Genomic DNA, 12,208 nt, shown 5'->3' with positions numbered 1-12,208 from the left:
TGTAGAGGCTGTCGATTGGTTTTTATTAACACATTCTTACTTACACACTCCACATAGGAAGTTCGCGGTTGAATTATTACGCATTATTCTTGAGGAGAACTATTTCTTCTTTGGTGGGAATTTTTATAAACAGTTGAGAGGAACAGCAATGGGCTCCAACGTGGCCCCCTCCTACGCTAATCTTTTCATGGGCCTCTACGAAGAGGCATTTGTATACCAAAGTATGTATTTCCGCCGACACGTCTTGTGTTGGTGGTGATACATCGATGATGTATTTTGCGTGTGGAGGGAGCCACGTTCTGAGCTCGACCTGTTCATATGTGAGTTGAGTAGTAAATGTCCATCTATTAGATTGACTGCCCACTCAGATTTGGAGCGGGTTCCATTTCTGGATACTATGGTGATCCGTCAGGGTAACCATTTTATCACAGACCTTTACGTTAAATCTACTGACCGTGATTCCCTCTTAGAATTCTCTAGTTTCCACCCTCGTTCTGTGAGAGAACACATCCCACGAGGACAATTTGCGAGAATTTCAAAGATAGTTACTGACCAGGCTATGCGTGACCAACGACTCCAGGAGACTGTTACTAAAATTAAGCAACGAGGTTATCCTGACCATACCTTTAAAGAACGGGATAGTAGACCTAGACGCCAGTAGGGCCTTAGACTCCCCTTTGTTTCCACTTACAATGCCTGCAGTGCTCAGCTGGGGTCCATTGTACGGAAACATTGGGGCCTCTTACGCCAGTCCTTCCCACAAGTTCATGAGTTCAGATATCCCCCACTTCTGTCTTTTAAAAGACCTGACACAATTAGAGACAAAATGGGACGAGACAAGTATGGGACAACACCTGTAGTTACTGACTCGGCGAGCAGATTTTGCACTTATCCATGTTTAAGTTGCCATGCTTGTAGCCATATTGTCAAAGGTGATAGTTTTAATCACCCATCTTTGGGAACTGAGTTTAAGATCCGTGGACGCTATTCTTGCGATTCAACATATGTAGTGTATCTTATAAAATGCCCTTGTGGCTTAGCTTATGTTGGCATGACGACACAATCTTTACGTGTACGTCTTTCATCACACAAGTGTGCGATACGTGGTCAGAATCGAGAACAAGCAGTGTCGTCCCATTTTGTCGAGTCTCGACATTCAGTGTCACAACTTAGGATACAGGCCATAGATAGTGTACCTAGGACATTACGTGGTGGGGATAGATTGAAAGCATTACTTAAATGTGAAGCAGGATGGATTAGATGTTTAGGAACTGTAGGTCGAGGAGGTTTAAATAGGGAGTACGATTTATCGTTTTGTATTTAAGAAGATCAGACCACCCGCTGGTCTGCTCTGATTGGTCACTTCTCAAGTCTCATTTGTGGATTGGCTGACATTTGAATGTGTGGCCATATTTATGAAGGTATGACAACATTGCTTGTTATTATGAGCTTGCAACTTGAAGAAGAAGCATGTCGCTTCGAAACAGCGGGCTGTAGTTGCCTCCAGCTCTATCTTTGCCACATGATTTTACTGCACTAATAAAAGAGCTAACTTTTTCACTGTAGCGGTGCTGCTGATATCTCTTTTTTATTGAAAATTATCTTGTAATAATTCTGGGATTTTTCAAATTTTCTGTGAATTTCCGAACTAATTTTTTGCAGTTTCACGCTTTTACAAATGTTCATGGTAAAAATACAGATTTTTCGTGCTTTCGAAATTTCTCAAAATCGAAAATAGCATTTTCAATGAGAAAATGACTTTGGAGAAAATTGGGCATGAATTGAATTATGCCTGATATTTAATTTGTGTTACAACCATGGCTGGTTCTAGTAATAATGGGACCCCCGGGCAAAATTAACCTGGGGGCCCCCAAAAGACACCCTCCAAACCAAAAGCTGCATTAGGGGCCCTTTGTTGCAGCCACATGTCCCCCTAATGCTTGTAGCTCATGTGAAGCAGTTGTGTGTTGTCAGTGGAAGTGAGAGCAGCCAAGGGACATGTGGTTAGCCCAGGGTAATCTCCCATATGGCCAGGAACCAGAGAGGATTTGCTGAACTTAGTGTCCTGAGGCCCTGGACTGTGGACTGGTGTATTTCATCTGCATCTGATCGTGTAGACTTGACGGATGTCTGCTGGATGTTGGGACTGATGAGAGCTGCGTCTATTGGGACTGCTGAGATCTGTTGTGCTCCTCTTGGACTTCAGCTATTTGTGGAACTACTGGTACTTTGGGACTTGTGTTGCTTTGTCTGTGAAGCTAAGAATTGTGATTCTGGTGTGGGGGGGGGGGGGGGGAGCCTGTGGCACTCGCTTGTAGATTGTCTAGTAGTATTTTGAACTTGTTGGGCTCGATTCATTAAAGCATGCTAACACTTAGCAGGACAGTGATAAGCCACTTTGCTTGTGATATCATGTGCTAAGTATCATTATCACGTGCTAAGTATCATTATCACGTGCTAAGTATCATTATTATCACGTAAAGTCACTGCAGATCACACGAACGGAATGTAGATCATGAATTATTACTGTATACATATGCTTACAGTAACATGTGCGTTAATGTAATACGGCACGCAAAGTTTAACGCGCTCCGCTTTATGTACTGTATACAGTAATAATTCATGATCTACATTCCGTTTGCGTGATCTGCAGTGACTTCACGTGATAATGATACTTAGCACGTGATGATGATACTTAGCATGTGATAATGATACGTTGCACGTGCAAAGCCTTTACTCACGTGTTTGCACGTGCAAAGCTTTTACACGTGATAACTAAGTTATCGCGCTTTTGTGAATCAAGCCCATTGTGCGAACTGTGTGCCCAATAAATGCCCCACCAGTTGGGTTTTGTTTAATCTGTCACAATACACTGCGTCTCTGTGCTCTGTGGTCTCAGAACCATCACAAGGGTACTGACGTACCCCTTACCCATTTCCAAAAAGAGTTAAAATGAAATAAAATTAACCCACAAAATAGTCCTTTAATACACTTAATTAACCACTTAAAGGGATACTGTAGGGGGGTTGGGGGAAAATGAGTTGAAGTTACCCGGGGCTTCTAACGGTCCCCCGTAGACATCCTGCGCCCATGCAGCCACTCACCGATGCTTTGGCCCCGCCTCCAGTTCACTTCTGGAATTTCAGACTTTAAAGTCTGAAAACCACTGCGCCTGCGTTGCCGTGTCCTCGCTCCCGCTGATGTCACCAGGAGCGTACTGCGCAGGCACAGACCATGCTGGACTTATGCTATACACTCCTGGTGACATCAGCAGGATCGAGGACATGGCAACGCAGGCGCAGTGGTTTTCAGACTTTAATGTCTGAAATTCCAGAAGTGAACTGGAGGCGGGGCCAAAGCATCGGTGAGTGGCTGCGCGGGCGCAGGATGTCTGCGGGGGACCGTTAGAAGCCCTGGGTAACTTCAACTCATTTTCCCCCGACCCCCCTACAGTATCCCTTTAAGGACTGCAATCTTAAAACCCCTTAAGGACCAGACACTTTTTTCCATTCAGACCACTGCAGCTTTAACGGTTTATTGCTCGGTCATACAACCTACTATCTAAATGAATTTTACCTCCTTTTCTTGTCACTAATACAGATTACTTTTGGTGCTATTTGATTGCTGCTGTCATTTTTAGTTTTTATTATATTCATCAAAAAAGACATGAATTTTGTCAAAAAAATGATTTGTTTTAACTTTCTGTGCTGACATTTTTCAAATAAAGTAAAATTTATGTATACATTTTTGTCCAAATTTATTGTGCTACATGTCTTTGATCAATAAATAGACACTTATTTGATTTTTGTTTGTTTGGGTAAAAGTTATAGAGTTTACAAACTATGGTGCAAAAAGTGAATTTCCCCAAATTGAAGCATCTCTTTTCTGAACACCTGTCATGTTTCATGAGGTGCTAGAATTCCAGGATAGTATAAATACCCCCCCCCCCCCCCAAATGACCCTATTTTGGAAAGAAGACATCCCAAAGTATTCACTAAGAGGCATGGTGAGTTCATAGAAGATTTTATTTTTTGTTACAAGTTAGCGGAGAGTGACACTTTGTGACAAAATAAAAATAATAAAAAAGTTTCCATTTCTGCTAACTTGTGACAAAAACAATGAAATCTGCCATGGACTCACCATGCCCCTCTCTGAATACTTTAGGGCGCCTACTTTCCAAAATGGGGTCATTTTTGGGGTGTGTTTACTGTCCTGGCATTTTGGAGGGTGCTAAATTGTAAGCAACACTGTAAAGCCTAAAGGTGCTCATAGGACTTTGGGCCCCTTAGCGCACCTAGGCTGCAAAAAAGTGTCACACATGTGGTATCTCCGTACTCAGGAGAAATAGTATGATGTGTTTTGGGGTGTATTTTTACACATATTCATGCTGGGTGGGAAAAATATCTCTGTAAATGACATTTTTTTGATTTTTTTACACACAATTGTCCATTTACAGAGATATTTCTCCCACCCAGCATGGGTATGTGTAAAAATACACCCCAAAACACATTATACTACTTCTCCTGAGTACAGCGATACCACATGTGTGAAACTTTTTTGCAGCCTAGGTGCGCTAAAGGGCCCAAAGTCCTATGAGTACCTTTAGGATTTTACAGGTCATTTTGAGGACCTTGATTTCCAGACTACTCCTCACGGTTTAGGGCCCCTAAAATGCCAGGACAGTATAGGAACCCCACAAGTGACCCCATTTTAGAAATACGACACCCCAAGGTATTCCGTTCGGAGTATGGTGAGTTCATAGAAGATTTTATTTTTTTGTCACAAGTTAGTGGAAATTGATTTTTATAGTTTTTTTTTTCACAAAGTGTCATTTTCCACTAACTTGTGACAAAAAACAAAATCTTCTATGAACTCATCATACACCTAACGGAATACCCATGCTGGGTGGGAGAAATATCTCTGTAAATGACAATTTTTTGATTTTTTTACACACAATTGTCCATTTACAGAGATATTTCTCCCACCCAGCATGGGTATGTGTAAAAATACACCCCAAAACACATTATACTACTTCTTCTGAGTACGGAGATACCACATGTGTGACACTTTTTTGCAGCCTATGTGCGCTAAGGGGCCCAAAGTCCTATGAGTACCTTTAGGATTTCAAAGGTCATTTTGAGGCATTTGGTTTCCAGACTATGCCTCACGGTTTAGGGCCCCTAAAATGCCAGGGCAGAATAGGAACCCCACAAGTGACCCCATTTTAGAAAGATGACACTCCAAGGTATTCCGTTAGGAGTATGGTGAGTTCATAGAAGATTTTATTTTTTGTCACACGTTAGCAGAAATTGATTTTTATTGTTTTTTTTCACAAAGTGTCATTTTCCACTAAGTTGTGACAAAAAATACAATCTTCTATGAACTCATCATACACCTAACAGAATACCTTTGGGTGTCTTATTTCTAAAATGGGGGCATTTGTGGGGTTCCTATACTGCCCTGGCATTTTAGGGGCCCAAAACCGTGAGGAGTAGTCTGGAAACCAAATGCCTCAAAATGACTGTTCAGGGGTATAAGCATCTGCAAATTTTGATCACAGGTGGTGTATGAGGGGCCAAATTTTGTGGAACCGGTCATAGGCATGGTGGCCTCTTAGATGACAGGTTGTATTGGCACTGAAGTGCAAGAAGTGCAGGATGTTCTCAAATCGTGACCTGGACATGGAAGCAGAGAACATGGACATGTGATGTATTGGGTGCGTAGACCAATAAGACCGCAATACATTCTTTTTGACTAGACCCATATTAAGGAGAAGGCCCCAAACAATGTTAAGTTTGGAAACTTGGAGTGGTTTCCACCGAAAAGGCTGTGCATGGTAGCTTCTCAGATTGGCGGTTGCGTGTCTTGTGGCATAATGGTTGGTCTCAGCCACAATTAAGTCGTAGAGATCCACGGTGCAGAACAGATGAAAAAAGTTTAGGGCCAATCCTAGATTATCTGTCTCCACCTGGACTCCAGACTGGGCAGTGAAAGGGGGCAGTACGGGTGTCGCGGAACAAGGGGATTGCCAATTGGGATTTGCCAACACCTCTGGGAGACTATGGGTAGTACTGGCCCATTTTGTTGGTGGCTGCGACTCGGGTCTTAATGCACGTGCTACAAAACCAGTTTCTACTACCATGCTGGTGCTCGCCTCTTCACCAGGGTCTATGGTAGTACTGGTGCTAGGTCCAGGAGATGCTACGCTGCTGGTACATGCCTCACCAAGAAAACTCAGATCAGCGCTAGCACCACTCTGCTGCCCTTGAGTCTGATCCTGCGGTCCAGTGACATGGAGTGTGGTACGCCTGGCTCTAGCTGGGACCTCCACCTCATCATTGCTATCGGTCAGAGAACCACTGCTGTTCACTGGTTTGTATTCTGACCCGGATGATTCGTCAGATGAGGCTTCCCAATCGCACTCACCCCACTGGGCCAGAATCTAGGCGGCCTCTTCAGTGGAATACCCCTTAATGCACTGGGGAGGTGATCGGAAGTGGGTCTGAGGGGGATCTGAGGGTTTGGCCGAGTGATCAGGAGCCCACATGGGGCAAATTAGGGCCTGATCTGATGGGTAGGTGTGCTAGGGGGTGACAGGAGGTGAATGATGGGTTTCTCAGGGTGTGATTAGAGGGAGGAATAGATGCAATCAATGCACTGGGGAGGTGATTAGGGGTGGTCTGAATGCATTCTGAGGGTGTGGGCGGGTGTTTTGGTGCCCCGGGTGATTGGGTGCCCGCGAGGGGCAGATTAGGGTCTGATCTGATGGGTAGCAGTGACACACTGACAGGTGGTGACAGGGGGTGCAAGGGGGATTGATAGGTGATCAGGGTGTGATTAGAGGGGAGAATAGATGCAAGCAATGCACTGGCAAGGTGATCAGGGGGGTCTGAGGACGATCTGAGGGTGTGGGCGGGTAATTGGGTGCCTGCAAGGGGCAGATTAGGGTCTGATCTGATGGGTAACATTGACAGGTGGTGACAGGGGGTGATTGATGGGTGATCAGTGGGTAATTAGAGGGGAGAACAGATGTAAACAATGCACTTAGGAGGTGATCTGAGGGCGGGTCTGCGGGGCGATCTGAGGGTGTGGGCGGGTGATCAGGTGCCCGCAAGGGGCAGGTTAGGGTCTGATCTGATGGGTGGCAGTGACAGGTGGTGACAGGGGGTGATTGATGGGTGATTGACAGGTGATTGACAGGTGATCAGTGGGTGATTACAGGGGAGAATAGATGTATACAGTACACGGGGGGGGGGGGGGTCTGGGGAGGATCTGAGGGTGGGGGGGGGGTGATCAGGAGCAGTTTAGGACCTAATCTAATATATAACGTTGACAGATAGTGACAGGGGGTGATTGATGGGTGATTAGGGGGGTGATTGGGTGTAAACAGAGGTCTGAGGGGGTGATGGGGGGAGTCTGAGGGGTGCTGTGGGCGATCAGGGGGCAAGGGGGGCAGGATCAGTGTGTGTGTGTGTGTTTACATGCACAGCTGCCTCCTCCCCTGGTGGTCCCTCGATCACTGGGACCACCAGGGGAGGAGGCAGCCTGTGTAATACACTTTGTATACATTACAAAGTGTATTATACACTTTGTACGCGGCAGAGGGGGGTCAGGGGTTAACAACCCGCAGTCGCTGCTAATTGGTCTGTGCCACAGGTGGGTGGAGCCTATTGCCGGCTAATTAGTCCCCCAGGTGCCGCCGCGATCGGCGTTACGCGGTCCTGGGGGTGCAACTTTGCCGCCGCCTATTGGTAGTAGGCGGTCAGCAAGTGGTTAAAGAGGAACTCCAGTGAAAATTATATAATAAAAAAGTGCTTCATTTTTACAATAATTATGTATAAATGATTTAGTCAGTGTTTGCCCATTGTAAAATCTTTTAAATCCCTGATTTACATTCTGACATTTATTACATGGTGACATTTTTACTGTGGGCAGGAGATGTAGCTGCTGCATGCTTTTTTGGCAATTGGAAACAGCTGTGAACAGCTATTTCCCACAATGCAACAAGGTTCACAGACAGGAAACTGCCAGGAGTACCGCGGTCCTCAAAGTTTCTTGTGGGAGGGGTTTCACCACAATATCAGTCATACAGCGCCCCCTGATGGTCTGTTTGTGAAAAGGAATAGATTTCTCATGTAAAAGGGGGTATCAGCTACTGATTGGGATAAAGTTCAATTCTTGGTCGGAGTTTCTCTTTAAGGGGGTTTATATGTCATTCCTCAAGGAGTTAAAAAAATCATTTTTTTCTTTGAAGTATTCAAATTGACTTTCTCAAAAACTACAAGGTTTTTTTGACAAAAAAAAATGTCACGTGGCATTCCAATAAAATTGATTCATGTTTGTGGTGGCAGTAATATGACAAAATGTGGAAAACTTCAAGGAGGCCGAATACTTTTGCAAACCACTGTATATATATATATATATATATATATATATATATATATATATATATATATATATATATATATATATATATGTGTGTGTGTGTGTGTGTGTGTGCGTGTGTATATGTGTGTATATATACATATATATATATATATATATATATATATATATATATATATATATATATATATATACACTAGCTGTCTAGTCTGTGTCTGCTGTTGGCTCTGCCCACTTTTTCTAAACCTGACACACAATTACTCAATGACCTAATTTGTGAGCCTTGCGGTCTTTGGCATCAATAACTTGCACTGAATGAAATGAAACAAATATGATTGGCTTTTGTGGCCTCACCCCTTTTCTGAATTTGAACCCCAGTCACCCAATGATCAACTGTACCAGGTTTGAGGCTTGTGCCATTAACAGTGCAAGAATGGCAGCAATTAAATATTCCCCTTGAAAATAAATATGTGAATTTTGATTGGCTTTTGTAGGGTCACCCACTTTTTGAATTGTAATCCCAGTCACCCAGTGACCAACTGTGCAAAGTTTGAGAATCTTACCATTAACAGTGTAAGAATGGCTGCAGTTTACATTTTCCCAGTGAAATTAGTATTTGTCCCACTCCCTGCCCACGTTTTGGTTATGGGGATAAAAAGTAACCTAAATGTTATTCCAGGTAATGTTCTATGTATGTACCAAACTTCATTCAAATCCGTTCAGCCATCCAAACTTTCATATTTATAATATTTGTGATAAATATATAGGTGAGGCATTGAATGTAATGGATCAGTGATTGCCAATATCACATAATCAGCAAAGCGCCCAATGTTGAGAGTCTGCTCTTTTATTTTAAAGCGTTTATTTGTGTTGCACCTTATTGCTTCGGCTGGTGTCCCCATAATTAGTGTAAATATTAAAGGTGAGAGGGTACACCCTTCACAGGTGCTGTTTTTAATTAATAATTTTTTGGATTGGAATCCTGATGTCATCTGTCACTAGTGCTTCTCATCCGGATTCCGGATATCCGGGTAACCCGGATATCCGACCTTTTTTCAGCTATCCGATTCAGATTCGGATTCTGGATTTCTGTGGAAATCCAGACAGCTATCTGCAGATAGTTGGCTGGCAATGCGGATATCCGCTGACAATGCGGATATCCGCCCTAGCAACCAATCACAGAAGGGAACCCTGGCCAGCCCCACCTGATCTCATTGAGCCAATCAGAGGGCTCCCAGCCTAAGCCCTGGCACCCAATCACAGAAAGGAACCCTGGCCAGCCCCCCTGTACAATAAGGAAGGCTGCCATGATGAGAAATCTTGTCCTTGCTTGTGAATGCTCACTGAGAGAGATGCTCCAGTGCTGCTGGTCTAGCAAGTGCTTACACAGTGATAAACCTAATGCTGTTCAGTGATTAACCCCTTCACTATCACTACACTATTGTTGTATTGTTAATTATCTTGATTTCATTGTGTGACAGTCAGAGTGTGTGCTGCAGGGCTGCTGCAGCTGCTATGTGTCTGTGTGTGTGCTGTGCACAGACCTGGCCAACTGCTGCCTGCTGGCCAGCTATTAGCCTTAGCTAGCTACAATATAGGTTAGGTTAGGAATTAGGGAATATGATTACTGTGTTATTGTGTAGTTAGTACTGTAGTACAGCAGTCAGTGCTAGTAGTTGTTAGAGTAGTAGTACTACTGTGTTAGCTTACTACAGAACTGCTGTGCTGCTGAGCAGTGCCAGTGTGACAGTTAGTGTCTTCTCCTCTGCTGTCTGACTGTCACTCGGCATGTGGCCCTTGGCACTTGGCACTTGGCATGTAGTTCTTTGCATGTGGCACTTGGCACGTGGCCCTTGGCACTTTTCACATGGCCCTTGGCACTTGGCACGTGGCACGAGGCACGTGGCACTTTGCACGTGGCACTTGGCACTTTGCACGTGGCACTTGGCCCTTGGCACTTGGCACGTGGCACTTTGCACGTGGTACTTTGCACGTGGCCCTTTGTATGTAGCACTTGGCACGTGGCACTTGGCACTTTGCACGTGGCACTTGGCACTTTGCACGTGGCACTTTGCACGTGGCACTTGGCACGTGGCACTTGTCACTTAGCGCTTTGCACGTGGCACTTTGCACGTGGCAGGTGGCACTTGTCACGTGGCACGTGAAAAGTGCCACGTGGTACATGCAAAGTGCCATGTGTCACGTTTAAAGTGCCATGTGCAAAGTGCCAAGTGCAAAGTGTCACATGCCAAGTGCAAAGTGCCACGTACGAAGTGCCACGTGCCAAGTGGCACATGCCAAGTGCCACGTGCCATGTGCCACTGCCAAGTGCCACATCTGGCATGCTCTTGATGTTATACCTGCTGCTGCTGCATTGCCCTGCTCCTGCTGCCTTTGCTGTTCCCACTGCCAGGGTGCCACAGGCCACCGCTGCTGTGCGGATACCACCTATATTTAACCCAAAACACAATTGCTGCGTAGTTTTTTTTTAGGCGTCTGGGCTGAAAACTGTCATGTCCCAGTTGTGCGGTTGGACTTTGGACACAATGTGGGCTGCACGACCATTGTCTGGAACCTAGTCCTGATGTTAATTCACAGCCAATTTTTTTTGGCCCGCTCAGGCCCCGCTGGGCCGATTTGCATAATTTTTTTGCTAGCTGCGTGCAGTGCCCGATCGCCGCCGCTACCCGCCGATCTGCCGCTATCCGTCGCGCCGCAGCCGCCCCCCCCCCAGACCCCGTGCGCTGCCTGGCCAATCAGTGCCAGGCAGCTCTATGGGGTGGATAGGAATCCCCTTTGACGTCACGACGTCGATGACTTCATGTAGCGAGACTTTGTCTACATGAAAAAAAAAAAATTTAAAAAAAAGATTTGCTGCCCCCTGGCGATTTTTTAGCAAACCGCCAGGAGGGTTAAGGACCAGACCCTTTTTTTCCATTCAGACCACTGCAGCTTTCACGGTTTATTGCTCGCTCATACAACCTACCACCTAAATAAATTTTGGCTCCTTTTCTTGTCACTAATAAAGCTTTATTTTGGTGCTATTTGATTGCTGCTGCGATTTTTACTTTTTATTATATTCATCAAAAAAGACATGAATTTTGTCAAAAAAATGATTTTTTTAACTTTCTGTGCTGACATTTTTCAAATAAAGTAAAATTTCTGTATACATGCAGCACGAAAAATGTGGACAAACATGTTTTTGATTAAAAAAAAAACCCATTCAGCCTATCGTTATTGGTTTGGGTAAAAGTTATAGTGTTTACAAACAATGGTGCAAAAAATGAATTTTCCCATTTTGAAGCATCTCTGATTTTTCTGGCCACCTGACATGTTTCATGAGGGGCTAGAATTCCAGGATAGTATAAATACCCCCCAAATGACCCCATTTTGGAAATAAGACATCCCAAACGGTGAGTTCATAGAAGATTTTATTTTTTGCCACAAGTTAGCGAAAATTGATTTTAATTGTTTTTTTTTTTCACAAAGTGTCACTTTCTGCTAACTTGTGACAAAAAATAAAATCTTCTATGAACTCACCATAGTCCTAACGGAATACTTTGGGGTGTCTTCTTTCTAAAATGGGGTAATTTGTGGGGTTCCTATACTGCCCTGGCATTTTAGGGGCCCTAAACCGTGAGGAGTAGTCTGGAAATCAAATGCCGCAAAATGACCTGTGAAATCCTAAAGGTACTCATTGGACTTTGGGCCCCTTAGCGCAGTTAGGGTGCAAAAAAGTGCCACACATGTGGTATCGCCGTTAAAATCAATTTCCGCATACTTGTGACAAAAAATAAAATCTTCTATGAACTCACCATACTCC

The sequence above is a fragment of the Hyperolius riggenbachi genome, chromosome 11 (genome assembly GCF_040937935.1).
Source record: "Hyperolius riggenbachi isolate aHypRig1 chromosome 11, aHypRig1.pri, whole genome shotgun sequence".
Taxonomy (NCBI): Eukaryota; Metazoa; Chordata; class Amphibia; order Anura; family Hyperoliidae; genus Hyperolius; species Hyperolius riggenbachi.
Note: the sequence above shows the minus strand (reverse complement) of the source record.